Source organism: Rana temporaria, chromosome 6, assembly GCF_905171775.1.
Source record: "Rana temporaria chromosome 6, aRanTem1.1, whole genome shotgun sequence".
Taxonomy (NCBI): Eukaryota; Metazoa; Chordata; class Amphibia; order Anura; family Ranidae; genus Rana; species Rana temporaria.
In genome coordinates, this window is record NC_053494.1 from 39,361,429 (window position 1) to 39,377,303 (window position 15,875).

The window sequence follows — 15,875 nt, forward strand, 5'->3', positions numbered from 1 at the left end:
TGTGTGTCTAAAACCCCACAGCACCAGTTTCGTTTTCCAAACCATCACTGCCCTGTATTGGCTCTGTACAGCAGAGAGGCAGGAAACAACATGCAAAAATGAAACTAGAAACTGCAGGTACATTATATGATTGATTTTTATCTATTTTTAATTGTTTTTAAAAGGAATTGGTTAACTATTATGCCTCTATACCCTGTAAACAGTAATTTCAGCATAAATTAGTTTTTTTATTTACAACTCCTTTCATTTTTATTTTATTTTTTTCAGTTTATAGTCAAACATCAAAAGGTAAAATATCCATAAAATCCACAAAATCTACATTACAACCTTGAGGGCCAGTTCACACCATAGAAACGCAGTCTGGATTCTTTTCAGCATGCACATTTTGTATGCGTTTTTTGGTGCTTTTTGATATAGTCCAGTGCATTTTTCTCACCCACTTTTTTTTAAAAAATAATTTGGGGGATATTTTTAATGGCAACAAGTAAAACTTTTTATTTTTTTTCAAAATTGTCACTTTTTGGTTTATAGCGCAACAATTTGTAATTGCAGAGGTGATCAAATACCACCAAATGAGGCTTTATTTGTGGGAAAAAAAACTGACTGCCCATGTTATTCACCAGCTCTCCTGGTTGCAAACCGGTGGTTCTCTCCTAAAGACATCCCCAGCAGTACTAGCTCCCGCTGTCCTCTCTGACTCCTGTTCAGATCCTTCATGCATTCTTGAATGGATCTGTCCTGCACCCGAGTCCCATGCCCAAATGTATCTGTTCTAACCAAAAATACTATCTCTAGCACCTACCTAAGTAGAGGGTGCTACACAAATATAGTAAAGTGAAGTACAAATGTCAGGATGAGGAAGAAAGAGGGGTAGATGGGCCTTAAGTGGAATAATTGCCTTTGATGGAATGACTTTGTGTGTCCTTTTTCCATAAGATATGCCATCCCTCTTATGTTTGCAATAGTGTAAATAAGCTGCATTTGAGATGGATTTGGTTGGTTCTCCTTGATAGTGAGATAAGTCTCCTAGCCAGCAAGTGTGTGTTTATCCAACCTTTTGAAATGTTTAGAAATACCTGGGAATGGTAGGCCAAGGAGGCAGTGTATATGATCTAATGACAGTGAGGTATCAAGAACTTGTCCCAGTAGCTGTGTCAATTGGGCTGGGAGTAGCTGTATCAAGGGCTGGGAGAACTGCCAGAAGGTATGGTGCAAAGTTCCCTTCTCTTGGCCACATCTCCAACAAAGTTCTGACACCGTTGGATTGTATGTATATAACACTTCTGAAGTTTTTATATCAAAACATTACAATCTTATAATTATTTTATTTATGAACTACACATAGTGAAGACTAAGCAGCTGTATCCCTGATTTGATCCCAATTGGCAAAGGAGATGGGATGCTTCAGATCTTCTTCCCATTTTCTTTATGTACGAGTGTTGATCACCATAGGGAAAGGTCCATGAAGACGTTTACGTGTATTAGGCTATTATTATTCTGAATAGAGTACCTCTTAAAGTGAATTTGATATTGCCCTTTTTTTTTTTTTCAAAATTATTTATTTATTCAGAACAGGCAACCGGTCCACATGAACCACAGCAGCAATACAGTCAAAATAATCATAACCGCATGGGTAAAGAATACAGAAAGTACAATACATACAGGGGTGGGCGTCCGCCGCACCCAATATAATTCAGTAGTCAGCATATCCATTTCGGTCTCACGCCGCCATGTGAGTAATCAGTCGCTTAACTATAAACCGCGCAAGCTGCGCGGCAGATCACCATGGTCCCATGGGTCCGCCTCCCGTCTCTTTTTTGAGAGGGAGCAGGAAGAAAGATCAGAGGGGAGGGGAGGGGGGGAATCTGCGAACATGGACAAGCGTCTCCTCCGATGCAGCATATGGGCAGCGAAGGCCGCTCGGTGAGTCGGGTACAGTCAGGCCGACAGGGCCCGCCCAAGGTCTCTAATGAGCTCCCCTGAGGGCCTGTCCCTCCTCCGAGTACTTAAATATGTTCCAGAGCTGCCAAGATATTGCCCTTTTCACCCAGCATACACCATTATGTGTGAATGGGAATGATCCATATTCTCTCCATTTTTTTAATCCATGTGTGGCCATGAAGCTTTTATTTTTTTCCTTTGCTTCTGGTCACTTGCCCTCCCCACCTTTGTCAGCACTCATGCTATTTATATCCAGGTCCACGTATAGATAGTGTAGCCATGTTGGTGATAAATGACTTGCCCCTCGGCAACTTCTAGTTTCTCTCATGTATGTGGCACAATAATAGATGATTCCTCTATATCCATTTCACAGAGCAGTTTATAATCAGCATCCTTTCTGCCATCCACAAAGACTTGTGACATGCATTGGGTTACTGCAGAGTAATGCATGTTCAAAGAGCAGTTATTAGAGCGAAGCTCCACAGCTTGTTTATTGACAGGCCACCAGCCAGACAAATGCTAAGTTGATACTTCTTTATTCAGCATTGTCTGCTCCAGGTGCTAGTCATTTTAAATGCTGTCAATCCTGTCATTTGTGTGCTTTTATTGTGATATTTGTTGTCATGCTTTGGGGAGCTTGGCTTTGATTTACTGTAAGTTTTACACATCACTGGATAAGGACAACCCTCTTGATACTTCTCAGAAATTCCTATTTTTTTTTTCTTCAGTGTACGAGGTGATAGGATGTCACTGGAGGAAACAGATTTGAGCACAAGTGTATGATTGTATATAAAGGGGAGAAACCCAGACTAACCCAAGTCATCCTCATAATTAGAAATTCTGCAATTCAAATGTAATTATATGTAGCCTGTATCTTCATGACCATATACACTTGCATACACTGCTGCGTTTCTCAAGGCATACAAGAATGTTAAGGATAAACCTATCCATAGCAGCTAATACGATCTGATTTTGTTGTAGCCGGATCAGTGTAATGCTGGCCACAGACGGTTCAAATCTCAACTGTTTCAAGCAGGAACCGGCCGAGGTTTGAACTGTGTGTTGGCAATATGAATGCACCTAGTTGACCGATCAACCTGGGTACAACCAGCCTGCCATATTTTACATGTGATTAGCACTAGTGGCTGGTGTAGCCCCTAGCAATAATCACTGTGTTCTCCTGGTTGCAGGAAATCATTTTGCACCGTGTATGGCTTAGCTATCTGGAGATGAACCTTGGCACAATCGGTAAAAAAGAAAAAAAAAATCTATTGCATAGGTTTTTGTGTGTATACAAAAAGTCTGTGCCTACCTTACAAAAAAAATAACAATTTTAAAGAGTGACTGCTTAGCAACCAGCAACTGTTAAAACAATGAACTGGTCAGCAGCATGCTATGTACTGTACCATATAGAGTGTCATTCACAGAGTACTGGGGTAAAGTGTGTGTAATACTGTGTACAGGGGTAAGCAGTGTATGTCACACAGAATGCCAACGTCACGGGCATGTAATGCATGGCTCTCAGGGGTAAGAAGTACATAGGATGCAGGGGTCAGGGAAATACATAATTCCAACTAACTCTCTGCAAAAATTCCACTCCAAATAATTTTAATAATTATCTGCAAGCTCATCCCTATAAGCACAATTCCCTCTGCAAAATTCTATAAACAAAAATTACCCACTCCTCTTAGTACAATCACCCCCCACTGCTCAAGCACAAATCTTCATTTTCACTCCCAGCACAGATTTTTGTCCCCCGCGGTGCCCCCTCCCAGCACAGATCTTTGTCCCCTGCGGTGCCCCCTCCCAGCACAGATCTTTGTCCCCTGCGGTGCCCCCTCCCAGCACAGATCTTTGTCCCCTGCGGTGCCCCCTCCCAGCACAGATCTTTGTCCCCTGCGGTGCCCCCTCCCAGCACAGATCTTTGTCCCCTGCGGTGCCCCCTCCCAGCACAGATCTTTGTCCCCCAAGGTGCCCCCTCCCAGCACAGATCTTTGTCCCCCGTGGCGCCCCCTCCCAGCACAGATCTTTGTCCCCAGCAGTGCCCCCTCCCAGCACAGATCTTTGTCCCCCGAGGTGCCCCCTCCCAGCACAGATCTTTGTCCCCCGAGGTGCCCCCTCCCAGCACAGATCTTTGTCCCCCGCGGTGCCCCCTCCCAGCACAGATCTTTGTCCCCCGCGGTGCCCCCTCCCAGCACAGATCTTTGTCCCCCGAGGTGCCCCCTCCCAGCACAGATCTTTGTCCCCCGCGGTGCCCCCTCCCAGCACAGATCTTTGTCCCCCGAGGTGCCCCCTCCCAGCACATTGCTTCCTTTCTACAATCAAGATTCATCACATTTTCCCTCTTGACTTGTGTCATGTGACATATCAGAGCCAAGGAGTTGCCTAGAGGTAGCTTTCCTCAACTCTGTGTTACCCTGATAAGCAGCACAGTGGGGAGGGTTGCATGCTGTTGCAGTGGGTGGGTGGTTGTGGCTTCAGGATTCAGGGCACCAGAAAATAGATAGTGGGACAGATGTCCTCGATGCCCAGTACTAGTGATGTCCTTGGATAAATCTATAGTCATTCTTCCCTCTAGTAAGCTTTTCAGCTTTTTTCTTAAACAATTCATAGTTTACATACAGCTGCTTATTTTTAAAGGTTTTCCTCAGTAATGGACTAAACCAGGATGTGCACATTAATTCAGGTTACTACTGCATAGCTTTTCTTTCCTTATACTGACCTCCAAAAATGTGCAAGCAGTTCTCTGAACCCATTTAACCCTTTTCCATATTTGTCAGCATGTCAGGGCAATAAGAATGTTGCTACATGGTTGATTTGTCTCATCTTGTTATACAGATCTCATGGTAAAATGTTATAAGGGGCTTGAATGCCACAATAAAAAGATTGTCCTATAGCTTTGACTATAGTGTGCTTGGTGATGTCTTTCAACCCAGCCATGTGTTAACCACTTGAGCCCCAGAATGATTTCCCCCCTTATTGACCAGGCCATTTCTTGGGATCCGGCACTGTATCACTTTAACAATTGTGCGGTTGTACCATGCTGTACCCAAACACAATTGGCATCCTTTTATTCCTAGAATTTGTTTTCTTTTGGTGGTAGTTGATCACCTCTGCAGTTTTTATTTTTTTTGCATTATAAAACAAAGAGCGACAATTTAAGAAAAACTTTTTTTTTTGCTTTTTGCTATAAGCATATCCCCCAAAAATATATATAAAAAACATATGTATTCATCAGTTTAGGCCTATATATATTCTTTTGCATGTTGTTGGTAAAAAACGTTTGCAAAAGGCATATATTGATTGGTTTGCGCAAAATATATTGTGTTTACAAACTATGGGATAGTTTTGGGGACTTTTATATATTTTTATTGTTTAGCAGGACTGTGACTTTGCGGTAGACACATCTGACCCCACTTACACTTTTAGGGGGCCAGTGACTTTACATCAATCAGTGCTATAAAAATGCACTAATCAATGTAAAAATTACACTGGCAGGGAAAGGGTTAACGCTAGGGGGGCAATCAAGGGGTTTAGTGTGTTCTAACTGTCGGGGGGGGGGTGAGCTGCCAGGGACATGACAGGGATCACTGTTCCCAATCACTGGGAACAGTAAATCTGTCTTGTCTCCTGTCAGAAGGGGGATCCACTTGTTTGTACTAGGCGATCACTTTTTGCTGGGGCACATCGAGTTTGTCCGACCTGCGGGCACGCTCGTGCACCAGGAGCAAGAGCCGCCGTAAGGGTACAGCAATTCACACAGCACTGCCAACCTGCCGCAGTATATCTGTGTGAGCTGGTTGTTAAAGTAGAACTCAAGGCAAAACTGTTATTTCCATTGTAAATTGAGTAAGGAAGGGTTATAACCCCTGTAAGATACATTGGGGAGATTTTCCTTCACATCCTGCCCCGTAGCAAAAACTGGAAATGAGAGAAAAGCCATCTAAACTAAAGATTCCCGTGGTTTGTTACCATGGTTTTCAGAACCATTTTCCCCATTTATCCCTGTTCTGTGGAAAAGCCAAAATGTGCTATTTTCTTTTACTTTCACTGATTCTCAACAGGGGCACAGACAGCAATAACCTGACAGGTGTTGTAGTTATACTTTTAAGACCCCTTTCACACTGTTTTTTTTTTCCAGGCACTTTTGGGCTAAAAATAGCGCCTGTAAAGCACCCGAAAAACGCCTCCCCTGCAGTGTGAAAGCCTGAGGGCAAAAATGGTGGTAAGGCGCCGCTCAAAATAGTGGCGCGTTATTGCCGATGCCCCCACCGCCCCAGTATGAAATGGATCTAAGAATCTTTGACGGATGTCTACTTTTACTTACCGTCATGTTTTGATTTAGGTTCAAGCTTGGGGGTCCGGCTATTGGGTGGTGCTTTCCCCCCAGATTGCTTTTTTGTGCACCCAGCCTCCTCCTGCTGTGGATGGCTCTATAAAACCATATGTCTAATTAATGCAGCTGTGTCTCTCGGTATACTCAGACAAAAATAATTGTGCAGTGAGTACAAAAATGTTATTTGCTAATTGTACAGTAACTGGTAAACTCCAGCCCACCAACAGCCATCACTCTACCACGTGCCATTACTACATTTCTTTTAAATAAGATTTTCATTTAAAAATCTATTTGTTTTTGCAGCGCCACATACTCATTTTAAGTGCTTGATAAATGATTACATAAAACGAGCATGACACACTAACTTCACACTTCCCATAAACTCTGGGAAATGTTCATTGACTTCCAGTGGGGCTTTGCGGAATTTAATAAGGACTCCTGATGCTATCTCTCATGTATTAATCATCTTGTACTCAAACTCATTATGCGCAGTAGAATTAAAGAAAAATATCATCCAGTAGGGGGCAAGCATTCTTTAATCCAAGGAACAATACAGGAAACATTAACTGAACGTTAAGAGATCTTGGCACCGACCAGACTCTTGTTACAGTGTTTCAGCTGTTAGGTTCGAAAGCAGCTAGAACTTTTCATCTAATTTGAGCTAATGAGTTCTTGGCAACAAAGCAGAACTACACAAATGAATAAAGTTCTCAGTTACTGTAGAATAATGTGCAGCTTTTTTCCTTTACCTATGATAGAATTAAAATGCAAACTTGCCTGATAAAAAATAAAACTATAGATCAAAAATAAAACCCTATAGATCAGCTTTTATACAGTTGATGCTTAACATTACCTTGCTGGTTTTATTTAATTTTTTAATGGTAGTCAGTGTTGTAATCATATGTGAAAATAAGTTTGATTGATGTTCACAGTGTACAATTTATTGAAGTATCCTTTAGGCCCCTTTCACACTGGGACGTGGAGTGCGCTGACAGTGTAGCGGCGCTATAGCGTCGGAGTTGCGGTGTTATTCGGCCGCTATCGGTGCGGTTTTAACCCCCGCTAGCGGCTAAAAAAGGTTAATACCGCCGGCAATGCGCCTCTGCAGAATCGGAAGTGATGTCATGTGTTGTAATGTATTTGTGTTGTATTTTCAGACGACAACTGTACTGACCAAACGAAAATTGTACGATCTGTTATCGTACGAGGAACATTTTCGTGCATGTCCGATAAAATAATATTGGATGAACTGTCATGATCGGCTCACGGAAGCCCTGTACTAACGATCCGATTATCGGACGATTCTTCCTCAGACATTTTCGTACAATATTCGGATCGTGTGTACGTGGCATTAGCATCTCCTGGCTAAGTGCAATGCCTGAGTGACAATCATTGCACAGTTTGGTCAGATGTGGTGCAGCGATAACCACAGAAATACCATTTTGCTCCAGACACATTCTTTCCTTCAATTTTTTGATGACCTGTTTTGCCCGTAGTAATACTTTCGAACAGTACTCTTAGATCCCATACACACTATTCGATTTTCTGCAGATTTACTAAAACCAAATAATATGAGGTCAAACCTTTAGAGTTTCAATTTGTATGTAATCAGGCAGGCCCTTGCACTATATGCTTTTGGTAAATCTGAAGAAAATCTAATAGTGCATATGGAGTTTTAGTCTTGCTTATATAAAATTGTAATATTCTATTTATTTTTGCAGATTCATTTTAAATGGCAACCCACCAGGAAACACATACAAGAGCTGCAACTGATGACTTTATTGTAAAGATGCAAGCTCCAGGGCTGTCATCCTCATTTTTTCTCCACTATTTAGTGAGTTACTGACCTGAAACATATATACAGGTCATAAGACTTATATTACTGGCTTCATACTTCAGCTGGGTCCGTGGTTCACTAAGCAGTGAAACAAAAATAGCAGATTATCTTTAAAAATTAATCATTAATGGCAGTTCCCATATTGCTGTTGTGCCAGTTTTTTTTTTTTTTTTTTCCCGAGACGTGTAGTGTATCAACCTAGTGTAAGCTATGGAGAACTATGTAAATGTCCAGCTTGTTACCATACTGTTGACGGTAATGAAAATCGTTTCTGTTTCCCTGTAAAATGCTCTGTTACATGGTGCTTCTGATGACATTTTTGGAGCTGCACTCATTCCCTGTATCCTCCTGCCATCCATGTCTCTGTAGATCTAAACAGAGCCAGAGTGGGAATAATAAATGCATGTGCTGAGGCAGCCTACAGACAGCGTACCTTTCATTTCCCCGTTCTCTCCTGGTATGAATAGGCCGGCTCTTCTCTCCTCCCAGCTGCCTTTGATAGACTGAGCCGAGCCACCGATAAGAAGCCTAATCAGAAAATTGAAGGAAACATTTTTCGTTATGATAATCTTATCAGTGTCTGAATAAACAGTGCTGTTGAAAAGCACTGCAGTATTGGTGTGCACCTTGGCTCCTCTCTGCCTGAAGAAGGTTGTGCAATGGAATTGATGTGAGAGAATTTAAACATATTTTGCTGTGTATTTATTTGCAGGTTTTACTGAAAATTATTTTCGGGAATTTTTCTTTGGCTCTTCAAATTATTTTCCTCCAAGACCCTGTTAATTCTAACACTTTTGAAACAATATAAAGCATTTTGGGAAGTTCATCAATAACTTTGCACGCAAAGACCATGTGGAGTAGCAGCAAAATGTGATGATGTCTCAGAACTGAGACAAAATTGTTGCTCACTTGAAACTTAATTATATGTGTTCTCCCTTCTAAGTGGTAGGAGGTTGTGTACTGAAGGCAGTGTTCGCCATAGGCCATTCATAGGTCTGTTTGTAGAGTAGCAGCATATGTGAGGTCAACACTCAGACATAATGTTCATGGGTTTTTGTTTTTCACTGCCTGTGAATACTTTATTGCACATTGAAATTCTGGTTGCCTAGCCATTGCAAGTTTAAATAACTGAGTCACTGACAGTGGCAGCTGGTTGGATTTTTTTTTCTTGGGGGGGAGCAAACGGTGCACCCACAGCCCCCCCGCCGGCGGGGGCTTATGTATTGCAATAATATGTGCAATACATAATAATAAATTCTTTATTGTACCTCTATTTATTATTATGTATTGCACATATTATTGCACAATGCACTTTTAGTGAATGGATCACTTTATGGATTTTTTTCTTCACAATTAATCATCACATATTTTTATTTAGTTTATGAAGAAATTATTTGCCAAGTATTATCTGAATTTTTAGGTTTATTATATTTGGTTCACCTCATCAACACTGCTTTTATTGGCATGTTTGTTTACCTATATAGGTAATTTTTTATTATTATTTCACTCCTATCACCCTCCACATTATTATTATTGAAGTTGGGCGGTTCTTTGATGTAATTTGGAGTGGAACACATTTAGACTAATAGGAAGTAGTGGATTTACTATTTAAAGAAATCCGTATTGGATTGCACGTGTTTTTCATCATCAGTAATTGTTATTATTATTTAGTTTTGATATTATTTGCAAGCGCCATTACACCCCCCCACAACATGATGCTGCCATCACCATGTTTCACGGTGGGGATGGTGTGTTTACAGTGACATTAGTTTATTGATGTGGTGTTGGTTTTCCGCCAAACATACCGTTTTGCTTTTAGGCCATACAGTTCAAATTTGGTCTCCCCTGACCAGAGCACCTTCTTCCACATATTTGTTGTGCCCCCCACATGACTTCTCAAGTCAAAGCTGCAACGGGGAATTCTTATAGCGTTCTTTCAACAACAGCTTTCTTCTTGCCACTCTCCCACAGAACAGTTGTATTTATACTGAGATTAAATTACACACATGTGGACTCTATTTACTAATTGGGTGACTTCTGAAGACAGTGGGTTCCACTAGAGCAGGGGTGTCAAACTCCATTCCATTGTGGGCCACATCAGCATTATGATTGCCCTCAAAATGGCCGGTTGTATCTGTAAGATTAGATGTCCAGCACATCCCCTCCCCATATATTGGATGTCAAGAACCACCTCACCATCAGAAGTTGAGTCCCCCACCCTCCCTTACATCACAATGCACCCACCTTTCCTTATGCTGCTGCTGGGAAGAAAGTGGATGCATTGCTTGAATGCAGAAAATAAGGGTCTGGAGGAGGGCTGGAGCTCTCTTGCATCTGCAGGAGAGGTGTGAAGGGCCACATGAAATGGGCCTGGAGGGCCGGATTCGGCCCGCAGGCCTTGTGTTTGACACCTGTGCACTAGAGTTTAGTTAAGGGTATCAGAGTATAGGGGGCTGAATACAAAGGCACACCACACTTTAAAGATATGTATTTGTAAAAATAAAAACCATTTATAATTTTCCTTCCCCTTCACAAGTATGTGCCAATCTGTATCGGTCCATTACATAAAATCTCAATAAAATACATTTGGTTTTGGTTGTAAAAAAAACAGAAAACATGCAGCGCTACAAAGTGCGTAGGAACCCTGAATAGGTATCATGAAGTGAGTGTTCAATATATAATATTAATTGGTGAAATAAATGAATGAACAATTTATACCAATGCACACTGACAATACTGTGTGTGTAATATATATATGTGTGTGTGTATATGTGTGTGTGTGTGTGTATATATATATATATATATATATATATATATATATATATATATATATCCAAACATAAAAGGTATATGGAATGGTTTGCACATCCAACCTACTGTGGAGCGAGGTAACCAAACTAACCATTCATGAGTCCCTGAAATAGTTCAATGTAACAAATTCAATCCCATAGATTTGATCACAGGGCATTGGAAATCCTAAAATACAATGTTGGAGCTGGAATGTGCAGGGAATTATTTATACACAGCACCCGGGGATGTGCATCCAACACCAGGGAAGGGGGGTGAATACTCTTAACTAGGGTTGTCCCAATACCGAGCATTTGCGCGAGTACTTGTACTCACGCAAATGCTTTGCCCGATACTTTTTTGTGAGTGACGAGCGGCTGAGAGGAGGCGTAGAGCAGAGCAGTCCTTGGGTAAGTAAAATAGAATGTCAACGGGGAAGAGAGAGGAGAGCTGCTGCCACCGTCTGGTTGATCATTGCGTCGGGAACATACCAGCTTTCATTTTAATAGCTGTGTGTTCCTCGCCACGCATCGTCATATATAGCCCCTCCCCCTTGTCCGGGCACTTTGATGGACAGATCACCAGTCCCAGGATTGGACGGGCGATCTGTCTATCAAAGTGCCCGGACAATGGAGAGGGGCTATATATGACGACGCGTGGCGGGGAACACACAGCTATTGAAATTAAAGCGGTTATGTTCCCCGCGCGCTGATCAACCAGACGGCGGTGTCGGGGGGGCTTTCTCTTTGCCTACACAGGTAGGCCATTGGGGACACATTTTAAAAAAGAATCGGTATCGGCGAGTACATGAAAAAAAGTATTGGTACTTGTACTCAGTCCTAAAAAAGTGGTATTGGGACAACCTACTCTCAACCCAAGTCATGGATGCACACACCAGCGGCTGTGGGTCAAACAGGCAGAAATGATCCACAAGGGCGCACACTCCGGCTGGCACTCCTATAGAAGGATTGGTGTACGTCTACACGTGCATCCAAAGGGCCAACAATGACACAGAGATTTGAGCTGTGATGATGAGGTTCCTGGTAAGGTGGTTCTCTTTGTCTCCAAAGAGCAGCATGGATCATAGGAAAATAAAAAAGAAGGCCTCCACAATCCCAGGTTAAAAAAATGTATTTAAATAAGAAAAGTATAAAATTGTACAAACATCACATCAGATGTGTACACACGGTCATCACAAAATAAATCAATAAAAAAAGTGAGTGACTGCTCAGCTCTATACACCCCGCTTACTTTTTATCGTTTTTTTGATCACCTTGTGTACACATCTGATTTCCAGCCGGAGTGTGTGCCCGTGTGGATCGTTTCTGCCCGTTTGACCCACCTTCGCTGGGGTGTGCATCCACGACTTGGGGTAAGAGTATTCACCCCCTTCTCTGGTGTTGGAAGCACATCCCTATGTGTTGTGTATAAATAATACCCTGCACATTCCAGCTCCAATATTGCATTTTAGGATTTCCAACGCCCTGTGATCAAATCTTTGGGATTGAATATGTTACATTGAACTATTGAGATTGGTTAGATTGGGGTGTCTGCAAATGTATTTCTTTTATGGCAGACAATTTGTTTTGTGTACAAAAGCAACCAAAAACAATCAATCAACTAGCAATCTGGTTTTACACACTATGGTTTACTGATTTGATTTTGTCTATTATCAGCACAATTGGATGTAATCATCTCATGTCTTTTAGCACATAATTTTATTTACTTCTAACTTTTTATGTGCTTATTTTTCCTTAAGGCCCCTTTCACATTGAGGCGTTTTTCATGCGGTACAGCGCTAAAAATAGTGCTGCTATACCGCATGAAAAATCATGCCCTGTAGTGTTCAATGTGAAAGCCTGAAGGCTTTCACACTGAAGCGGTGCGCTAGCAGGAGCGCTCCAAAAGTCCTGCTAGCCGCATCTTTACTGCGGTATAGGAGCGGTGTGTTCACCGCTCCTATACCGCGGTTTCCCATTGAAATCAATGGGAAACCGCGGTAATACCGCCCGCAACGCTAGCGGGGGTTAAAATCTCACCGCTAGCGCCCGAATATCACTGTATAGCGGCGCTACAAATAGCACGGCTATACCGTCACCGCGGCTCCACGCCTCAATGTGAAAGGGGTATAAATGTCTGTCAGTAAATGGTCCTCAATACCAGTCCTGTTCCATTGTTACAAGAACATCTTTAATTTATTAGCTATGCTACAGTCTATCTCGAGTATGTTTGACAACATCCATAACATATGCAAGAATAAAATGAGTGGCATTTGTGAAAATGCTGAGAAAAATGACCACAAGGTCAGATAAAGTAATTTTCTCTATTCTCCCCTGTAACAATAAGTACAGTATAAAACACTTAATGTGTCATTAACAGCACATTCTGACATTTAATTAAGGATATTTTAAAGCAATGAAGCCACGGCTTCTGTATTTTAGATAAAAGCCATCTGCTGTTCCAGAGCAAAATGCTAAGCGTTTTATATTAGAGGCTGGTGTGACCTATTGTGGTGGTAGTACACACACCTGCTTGTTTTTAATATACAACCCCCCCTACTTTTATTCACAAGTCAAAAAGATTTAGCATACAAATAGGTATTGTCAAGCTACTTGATGCTTTGCATGGTGTTAAAAAGCTCAAGGGGGAAATTCTCATAAATTCAAATTGAATATGATTCTAAAGTTGAGGACCCTTGAGCAATAATTGAGATGGGTATTCCTTAGCTTGGGGTGAATTGACAGCCCAGACTTTTCTCTCTATCATTTGTTTAAAAGATTAAAGTTGAAGCCTTGATTAATTTCACTGCAGAGAGGTATAGTGGGCTTATTTCCACAGGATCCAGGATGTCTAAGGCATAGGAATTGCATCTAATTGGAAGACACATACAGACATGGGTTGTGGCACTTCTATGATTGCTCTCCTCTGAAGTGAAAACAGATCCAGGCTTCCTTTAATTGTGGCTGTCTGTGACACTTCTAGATAGAACGATAATTTGTCATTGAAAAAGAACACTTGAACATGCAGAAGTTCACTAGGTTAAAGCAAAACCCACACAAACAATTGGGCAAATAATAGAATTAGAATTTGGTCTTAATCAATAAAGAAAAAAAAAAAAAAGTCAGGCTATGTATAGTGTTGGCTAATTTTGTCTAAATTTGACTCTTTAGCTTGACTGTCAGGAGCTCAGAGGTTGCTACCGTGTCAAATAATTTGATGGCACATGGCATCTTTCTGCTACTGAGAGTTCTAAAAGCGGCATTCCACCCATTTAAAAGTCAGCTCCTACAAAAAGTGTAGCAGCTGACTTTTAATAAACAGACACTCTGGGCCAGCGATGTGGCCACCCAAAACCTTGCTTCTCTCCCCTCCTCTCTGTGGTGCCAGCATTACAATGTGGGCGCCCGGCTGTGGCTTCACAACTGGGTGTGCACTGTGCGAGCTGCGCTGCGTGTATCATGAATGGCTGGGCAATCTCCTGGGACATGTGATGTGTCCCAGAAGATTCCAGGGAGTAAAGGAGAGGAGCTGGGTGAACTTTGGCTTGGCGCCAGGAGAGGAAGTGGGAGCTGGGTACCTGTGAAAACTAGGTAGACCCCCCTCCCAAAAAAAAAAAAAAAAATTGCATGACAAATGTGTCATGTCAGGGGGTCACAAGTACTTAAAGCGCAAGTTCCACTTTTTGAGTGGAACTCCACTTTAATATTGTCAGCTAACAAAGTCCTGTTCTAAAGAGAAATGCAAACCACTTCATGGCTCTATTATTTGATGCTGTTATATGCACTCTGAATCTAGTGAACAGAATGTGAGGTTAATCACTTTACAGGGCAGGAAATTACAAATTTCAAGTGGCCTTTGAGTCCTGACTCCCAAGCTATAAAGCCATACCCAAAAAGATTAATATATTAAAAAAAAATATATATATATATATATATATATAATTTCACTACAGTGAAAACCGGAGATGGGAACTTTCAGAAGTGTTTTTTTTTTATTTTGTTTTGTTCTTTATTCGTAGATCTGTTTAAAGATTCAATTTTATATCCTGATCATATCAGTGTATAATAGCAGGTGTGTCTTCCACATCATGTGTCGGGGCTAACGGTCTGGCTGCCATACCATGTTTTTAAAGCAAGGGTCCTACCTTCTATCTTTTGTCATTATTAGTGGTTGTGTCTCATAGCTACTGTTTTGCCTTCTGTTTTGCCTTCTGCCATGTGTGTCTTGGCTAGGCATGGTGTAGTATTGCTTTATGTTGTGTTACTAATTGGTAGTAGTGATTACCTGCACTGTTGTTGGACCTTGAGAGACTGAATGGTCCACTATTCAGTGTTGTATATCATAGCTGGTGCCCAGTGGGGGACTAAGTTAGGGACCATGTGTGTGAGAGTGTTTTGTGTTTAATTAAAGGAAACTATTAGGCCATCATAAAGAATTATTTCAATTTTTTCACCTGCTCTAGTAATGAGAAATGTCTGCATCCTATGTGGCAGGCAGAGGGCATAACAGAAGCCAACCCAGCCCATAAAAAAAAAAAAAAAAAAAAAAAAAACCTTATCCCCTGAAGGCACTTTAGTGGTCATACAGTCTGTGCAAATGGTGGTTGTTCCCCTGTTAGTGTCTACCCGTCCACATTGTGCCATAACAAGTCTTCTGCTTATAGTGGCTTGCACTGCAGTATATGCACTTTTTTCAGTATAAATATTGTGTCATATACCATAGTAACTGCTCTGACATCAATATTGCATGTCACAGGATCTTAATTTAAGCGGTAATTCTTTGTATTTAATTACATAATTGTGCCTACGTTAAGCTATGTTTTCAATCTAAAAAGATTATTGCACAGATAAAAAAAATAACAAAAGAAAAATAAAGAGCTGTTGAAAATGTAGTCCTCTTTATTTTGAAACCACACCCAAAAATAAATATATATTTTACAATATGTGTAGTTATGAGCTTGAATAAGAAATGCAG

The 15,875-nt window shown here is 41.3% G+C and overlaps 1 protein-coding gene across 2 annotated transcripts in view; it reads left to right on the plus strand.

Annotated features, from left to right (window-relative positions):
• The window catches only part of MAD1L1 (mitotic arrest deficient 1 like 1), a 915,026-nt gene that overhangs the window by 445,037 nt on the left and 454,114 nt on the right, over positions 1–15,875 (plus strand). The window lies entirely within an intron of this gene.